This window comes from Conger conger, chromosome 15 (genome assembly GCF_963514075.1).
Source record: "Conger conger chromosome 15, fConCon1.1, whole genome shotgun sequence".
Taxonomy (NCBI): domain Eukaryota; kingdom Metazoa; phylum Chordata; class Actinopteri; order Anguilliformes; family Congridae; genus Conger; species Conger conger.
In genome coordinates, this window is record NC_083774.1 from 42,086,033 (window position 1) to 42,094,325 (window position 8,293).

The 8,293-nt window shown below is 43.3% G+C and overlaps 2 non-coding genes across 2 annotated transcripts; both read right to left on the reverse strand.

The window, feature by feature from the left end:
* Positions 1-1,014: 1,014 nt before the first annotated feature.
* LOC133112159 (U6 spliceosomal RNA) lies at positions 1,015-1,121 on the reverse strand. Its single transcript, XR_009705053.1, has one exon. It is a non-coding gene; the product is annotated as a U6 spliceosomal RNA (small nuclear RNA).
* A 5,626-nt stretch (positions 1,122-6,747) lies between these two features.
* LOC133112160 (U6 spliceosomal RNA) lies at positions 6,748-6,854 on the reverse strand. Its single transcript, XR_009705054.1, has one exon. It is a non-coding gene; the product is annotated as a U6 spliceosomal RNA (small nuclear RNA).
* Between the last annotated feature and the right edge of the window lie 1,439 nt (positions 6,855-8,293).

The following is an 8,293-nucleotide window of genomic DNA, read 5'->3' on the forward strand; positions in this document are numbered from 1 at the left end:
AGACCTGGATATATGAACAGTCACAAAATATTAGGAGATACCCTCGTGATACTCAGTGTCGTCAGAGTAACAGACAACAGCGATTCGTCTCATTTAAAGTTTTATTTACAATATACACTCAAGGTGGTGTGCAGTGCACAAAGAAACATTTGCATCAATCAACGGAGGGGGAAAAAAGTGCCAAGTTGCAAGTCTAAAGCAAACAACCATCCAAAAATGAGCCCTTGCTCTTTGAAATTGGGGTTTATTTGATCAGAGGGAAGATGGCCAGCTACTGGCCCACCAGTGGGCCACACAAGCATACCACACCTCACGCAGAGCATCCGCCCATGTCCAGGCACTTGTCCGCTGGCGTATGAAGCCTTTTTCAAAGACGAGTCACCTCAGTGGCCTGTTGTACTCCTTGAAATGGGAACAATACAGAGAACCTGTTCTACTCTTTAAAATAGGACCGAGATGGATATTTTATTTAAAAAAAAAAAAAAAAAAAGGTCGGCAGAGATGGAGATTCTATTTTTAAAATAGGACAGAGTTTCACTTTATTAGGTTTATCTCTACACTCGTACTTAAGACCACCAATTTGCCGTGACGTCACAGTAGCCTGTGCTATCACAACAGCCGTTGCCCTCTAGCGGTTCATACACACTCAGTGACCACTTTATTAGGTACACCTGTCCACCAGCCTGTAAATGCAAATATTTGGCCCACCCATTTCCTGTGCCGTCACAATAGCCTGTGATGTCACAATAGCCTCTGCCCTCGAGCAGAGTTAGTGGACACTCGGTGACCACTTTATTAGGTACACCCGCACAGCAGCTTGTATAAATGAAAATAGAACTTTCTGTTTTACAAAAATCACAAAACATGTTACCCTGGAGCTCAGGTAAGGCACAGAATCACCAATAAATGTTACCTGGACCTCAGGCAAGGCACAAAATATGCACCGCTTCACAAAAAATGTTACCCAGAGCTCAGGTTAGGCATGAAAATATCAACTGGTGCGCAGGTAAGGTTAAAAATATGGAACGCTTCACGAATTTGCGTGTCATCCTTGCGCAGGGGCCATGCTAATCTTCTCTGTATCGTTCCAATTTTAGTATATGTGCTGCCGGAGCGAGCACAAGAGACCTACCTGAGCCTGCGCTACCTAAGGGGCGGGTTCTGGCCATGGTTCGCAGTCATGGACTGAGTGCGAAAGCATGCATAGCACGCGTGTGTGCCTCGTAAGGACAGCCTAAACTGGCAGCACTTACAAACAAGACAAATCTGCATCAGGAGGTTTATCAAACACAACCTCTCATGTTGAGCTGAACACATTTAGACATCAATGTCCCTCCGAGGCAGGCAAATGGAGTCCACGGATGTGCGCTGCCGACTTATGCAGCCGACTGCCTCGATCCTGCTATTGGCTGCACCCTCACAAAGAACTGCACTGTCACCACCTCCAGCCTGTCCGCTGCATGCTGTCCTCATCTCAGTCACCATCAGCTGAACATGCTTGAAAGATTCATCGCACACTGAAAGAAAAAGAAAAAACACAACAACAAAACAATAGTATTACTAGGTATAGGTAAGGTCAGGCCATCTGACAGCAAAAGGTAAAATCTGAAGAAAAGTAAACAAGGAGCCCGCCATCTTCAAATTCAAATACGGTACTTCCGGATCTCCCCGTACATTGCTAGTAATTGCCACCAGAGGTCAGTCGGCTCATTCCTTTCACAAGGGCTCTCCAGCTAGAAAAGGGAAAACCGTCAAAAAGACGGTGCATGCACGGAAGAGCCTTACTTTGATACAGTCTATGGGAAGAACATCGTTTACATACAATTAATAGAGACACTTGAGAAAAAAACAAAAAAACACTGCATGGTTTTTAATACCATATACAGTACGCCCGAAAGGTACTTTACACTATAACAGAAACTGGAGGCTGAGTTTTTCAAGGCAATTCATCAAAAGTTAATTTAGAGTAAGCACTCGAAATTCACTAAAAAGGACGAAAACGCGGAGGAAACGAGTTCTTCGAAACACGAGTGTTTGCTCAAAACAAACGTGGAAAGCAGCATTCCCTCTTTGACCACTCAGCAGACTGCCGTGTGTGTATATCCAACCAAAGCAAGCTGAGTGGTTCTTCTGCGTTGTCGTTTTCGTTAGCTAGCCACTATGGCACACGATTATTTACTTCTGTGGTGTAGGCTAACTTAACACGGCGACTTTTGGCGTCCGCTGGGCCTACGTGGGGGAAATGCCACGTTTTCCAGCATGGCCTCTGAAAATGTTGTGACAATTGTCTTTACCTGTGCCACGTACGGTGCTTCTCATCTACTTCCCCAATCTCTAAGCATGCAAAATGGCCAGACACATACAATAAGCGAGGCACCGGAGCACTAAATTACATCGCCTCGCCAAGGTAGCAAACGAGCTAGCTATAGCCGGCCTAGCACGTGGAAACAGTTTGCTCAGTAGCTGGATAATCCTCGCACAGCAGCCAAGCCTTCCAGAAAATGCAATAAATAGCCTACACGACTGTATTTACGACGTGTATCAGGAATAATCTTGTTAACAAGGGGGTTACTGTACGACGCGGAGGCGAAGGACTATGGCCACCAGTCGTTAGCTAGCAAGCGAACAAGTTGATTCCACACCAAGTTAACGTGACATGCGGACCGCCTACAGCAGGCAACCTTACCCGAGAGACGTCCGGCCGCAGTAGCACTGTTTTATGTGAGCACGCGTCCATATTGCACCGAACTGAAACAAGTGAAACTATTTGGAAAAATACAATATTATCTCCCGTAGGCGACGAAGCCATCTGCCCGTGTAGGCCGAGTGCAAATACAGGCGTGGCTACGCAAAACTTTATTTGTGTACCACGTTACAGACAGAACTACAACAGGGTGTGTCTTACGATTTCTTTTTAAAATGTCTACGGATTTGGAGTCGCGAAGACCCATCGGCAGGCTATTCCAAAGGCTAGAGCAGTAATAACCAAAAGACGTTGCATCACCATATGCCTTTAGGTTCTAGCCTCCGGGACAAGACTGTGGGCTATTGTGAAGCCTTCAATCTAATTTCGTTTTAAATTTCGTAAGACATGCATTTTTAATGAGACATCTGGAATATACCCCATGTACAAAGTTCCTTTTTTATTTTATTTTTTACTGTACTCAGAATGATATACCTGATCTTCATTCAGAACTATGTAAAGGGGAAAAAACGCGAATGGTTTTCAATGCTGCGAATGTTTCACCCAACAGAATTCACACAGCATTGCGGTTTCCCGTTCTTTCTTTTTCACATTACATTACATTACATTGCAGGCATTTAGCAGACGCTCTTATCCAGAGCGACGCACAATGAAGTGCGACGAGGACCCTGGAGGACAGACATTCTCAACAAAATAACACCGTGCCACTGTGTAGGCCTTCCTGAGGATGACGCTTTTATCCAAAGCTACCGACAAGTCCTGATGTGTGTTTCTATCGGGATGTGCGGTGTACCTACAGGTTCAAAGACAAAATAAAACCAGTCTACAATACAACTTATGTATTTTCATAACTCGAGAAATATACCTTACATTCCCAACAAAATAACACCGTGCCACTGTGTAGGCCATCCTGAGGATGTTAGGTTGAGTTGCCACAATGCTAGCAAATAAATAAATGAATGAATAAATAAATAAATAAATAAATAAATAAATAATCATTTGTTATTTAGCAGACGCTTTTATCCAAAGAGACCTACATGTCCTGATGTGTGTTGTACCTATAGGTTGAAAGACAAAATTAAACCGGAAACCAGTCTACAATACAACTAATGTATTTTGATAACTCGAGAAATATACTTGCCTGATGCAACTCAAAGTTACAAAATTCACCCAACTTTGCTGTTTCACTTTTTTTTTTTCTTCTTCTTTATTTTGGTTCATTTAACATTCCCAACAAAATGACACCGTGCCACGGTGTAGGTCATTCTGAGGATGTTAGGTCTAGTTGCTACAATGCAAGCTATAAATAAATAATCATTTGTTATTTAGCAGACGCTTTTATCCAAAGCGACCGACAAGTCCTGATTAGACTAAGCAGGAAACAGCCCTGGAGCAATGGGGTGTTAAGGGCATCCCCCAAGGGCCCAACAGCTGTGCGGATCTTATCGCAGCTACACCGGGGCTCGAACCGCCGACCTTGCCACTGCACTACAGGCTGGCCTCTTAAAAGTCAAATGGATTTGGCCACTTTACCGATCTTCTCTGTTCCAATGTTCCAATATGTTCCAATATTGGAGCCAATCAGAGGCCGTGCCTTGTTCCAATTTACAACTTTCACCAACTTTGACAAAGCGGCTCAGCCAATCAGATGGCCGGATTTGTTCCAAATTGAACACGTGTTTGTTCCAAATTCATCACGTGTTTAGCCGGCCAATTGTAGCTCTTCCTCCGTTTTGACTCAAATCGGCGCGTCGGCCATTGCTCCCGCATCGGTGAAAGGTAAGCTTTCAATGCGTTTTCTAATGAAATTTTTATTAAAATGAGAAGAATCATTTGTATTTTCATGTTAGCGATGGTCAGAGCAGGCTAGCTAGTTGGCTTTCGCGCTGTTCAATACGTTTATCGTTGCTGTTAATACACAGAACGAATGAATGAAAGAACTTTCCAGCTGTATAAACACATCATGTACGTATTTTTACATTAGAAATATATCGTAAGACAAAGCTGGCATGTCGCACATTTCGTTTTAATTACAAAACGTAATATTCTCTGGCTTGCAAGGCGGATAGCTGCTTGGCTATCTACCTACCTACCTCCATACCTCGATTCAGCGTGTGACTATACGAATAATGCAGCCTAATTACTCCCCCAATTTAATCATTTCTGTCGAAATGTTTTAAAAAGTGAGTCATTTCAGTGGTATAGTGTAGCTAGCTAGCTGTGGTTAGGTCTGTCAACTACTACATCTTGGTAGCCCCTGTGAAGTTAAATTAATTATTATTATTATTATTATTATTATTATTATTATTATTATTATTATTATTACTTTTAAATACTCTGTGTCACATAGCATGTTCATAAATCTTGTGATAAGCATGTTTTTCCTGTGTGCACAGCCTCACATTGCAGGGAACCTCAGTCGCAGACGGGCCGGGCGCTGCAGGACATCAGCTTGGACCATGACACTGCGAACATCTTAGACCAGGACACATGCCTCCCATGGGCATGCTCCATTTATTCTACTTATTTATGTGATTAAAATATCAGACCAGTGATCATTCTCATGTGACCGCGATAGCAGTCACTCTAGAAGCCAGTGAAAAATATATTTTCATACATATTGAACAGCAGAAAAACGCTCAGCTTTTAACACTAGGCGTCAGCATAGCTCCAGTTTAAGTTTGAGGACGTGCAAATCAGTCCTTGTTTTGTTTGATGGCAGTTTATTATCTACTGTTGGAACAATTGCCGAATTTAGTTGCAGCAACAAGTAGGTCCCCATTCACGTCCATCTCTTGTACTCATGACATTTCTCCATGTTCTGCTGTGAACGAGTTGTGCCATATTTGTATTGTCATTATTATTATTATTATTATTATTATTATTAATAATAATATAATCATTTTTAAAAATCACAACGGTGCTCCCTTTCTGCATTTTGTACTATCAAATAAAATTTCTGCCTGGAAAAGAAATGAAATTGGACAATGAGTAGCAAAACATTCTCAAGAACTGAATTCGAGTTTGCTAGACCTGGATATATGAACAGTCACAAAATATTAGGAGATACCCTCGTGATACTCAGTGTCGTCAGAGTAACAGACAACAGCGATTCGTCTCATTTAAAGTTTTATTTACAATATACACTCAAGGTGGTGTGCAGTGCACAAAGAAACATTTGCATCAATCAACGGAGGGGGAAAAAAGTGCCAAGTTGCAAGTCTAAAGCAAACAACCATCCAAAAATGAGCCCTTGCTCTTTGAAATTGGGGTTTATTTGATCAGAGGGAAGATGGCCAGCTACTGGCCCACCAGTGGGCCACACAAGCATACCACACCTCACGCAGAGCATCCGCCCATGTCCAGGCACTTGTCCGCTGGCGTATGAAGCCTTTTTCAAAGACGAGTCACCTCAGTGGCCTGTTGTACTCCTTGAAATGGGAACAATACAGAGAACCTGTTCTACTCTTTAAAATAGGACCGAGATGGATATTTTATTTAAAAAAAAAAAAAAAAAAAGGTCGGCAGAGATGGAGATTCTATTTTTAAAATAGGACAGAGTTTCACTTTATTAGGTTTATCTCTACACTCGTACTTAAGACCACCAATTTGCCGTGACGTCACAGTAGCCTGTGCTATCACAACAGCCGTTGCCCTCTAGCGGTTCATACACACTCAGTGACCACTTTATTAGGTACACCTGTCCACCAGCCTGTAAATGCAAATATTTGGCCCACCCATTTCCTGTGCCGTCACAATAGCCTGTGATGTCACAATAGCCTCTGCCCTCGAGCAAAGTTAGTGGACACTCGGTGACCACTTTATTAGGTACACCCGGACAGCAGCTTGTATAAATGAAAATAGAACTTTCTGTTTTACAAAAATCACAAAACATGTTACCCTGGAGCTCAGGTAAGGCACAGAATCACCAATAAATGTTACCTGGACCTCAGGCAAGGCACAAAATATGCACCGCTTCACAAAAAATGTTACCCAGAGCTCAGGTTAGGCATGAAAATATCAACTGGTGCGCAGGTAAGGTTAAAAATATGGAACGCTTCACGAATTTGCGTGTCATCCTTGCGCAGGGGCCATGCTAATCTTCTCTGTATCGTTCCAATTTTAGTATATGTGCTGCCGGAGCGAGCACAAGAGACCTACCTGAGCCTGCGCTACCTAAGGGGCGGGTTCTGGCCATGGTTCGCAGTCATGGACTGAGTGCGAAAGCATGCATAGCACGCGTGTGTGCCTCGTAAGGACAGCCTAAACTGGCAGCACTTACAAACAAGACAAATCTGCATCAGGAGGTTTATCAAACACAACCTCTCATGTTGAGCTGAACACATTTAGACATCAATGTCCCTCCGAGGCAGGCAAATGGAGTCCACGGATGTGCGCTGCCGACTTATGCAGCCGACTGCCTCGATCCTGCTATTGGCTGCACCCTCACAAAGAACTGCACTGTCACCACCTCCAGCCTGTCCGCTGCATGCTGTCCTCATCTGAGTCACCATCAGCTGAACATGCTTGAAAGATTCATCGCACACTGAAAGAAAAAGAAAAAACACAACAACAAAACAATAGTATTACTAGGTATAGGTAAGGTCAGGCCATCTGACAGCAAAAGGTAAAATCTGAAGAAAAGTAAACAAGGAGCCCGCCATCTTCAAATTCAAATACGGTACTTCCGGATCTCCCCGTACATTGCTAGTAATTGCCACCAGAGGTCAGTCGGCTCATTCCTTTCACAAGGGCTCTCCAGCTAGAAAAGGGAAAACCGTCAAAAAGACGGTGCATGCACGGAAGAGCCTTACTTTGATACAGTCTATGGGAAGAACATCGTTTACATACAATTAATAGAGACACTTGAGAAAAAAACAAAAAAACACTGCATGGTTTTTAATACCATATACAGTACGCCCGAAAGGTACTTTACACTATAACAGAAACTGGAGGCTGAGTTTTTCAAGGCAATTCATCAAAAGTTAATTTAGAGTAAGCACTCGAAATTCACTAAAAAGGACGAAAACGCGGAGGAAACGAGTTCTTCGAAACACGAGTGTTTGCTCAAAACAAACGTGGAAAGCAGCATTCCCTCTTTGACCACTCAGCAGACTGCCGTGTGTGTATATCCAACCAAAGCAAGCTGAGTGGTTCTTCTGCGTTGTCGTTTTCGTTAGCTAGCCACTATGGCACACGATTATTTACTTCTGTGGTGTAGGCTAACTTAACACGGCGACTTTTGGCGTCCGCTGGGCCTACGTGGGGGAAATGCCACGTTTTCCAGCATGGCCTCTGAAAATGTTGTGACAATTGTCTTTACCTGTGCCACGTACGGTGCTTCTCATCTACTTCCCCAATCTCTAAGCATGCAAAATGGCCAGACACATACAATAAGCGAGGCACCGGAGCACTAAATTACATCGCCTCGCCAAGGTAGCAAACGAGCTAGCTATAGCCGGCCTAGCACGTGGAAACAGTTTGCTCAGTAGCTGGATAATCCTCGCACAGCAGCCAAGCCTTCCAGAAAATGCAATAAATAGCCTACACGACTGTATTTACGACGTGTATCAGGAATAATCTTGTTAA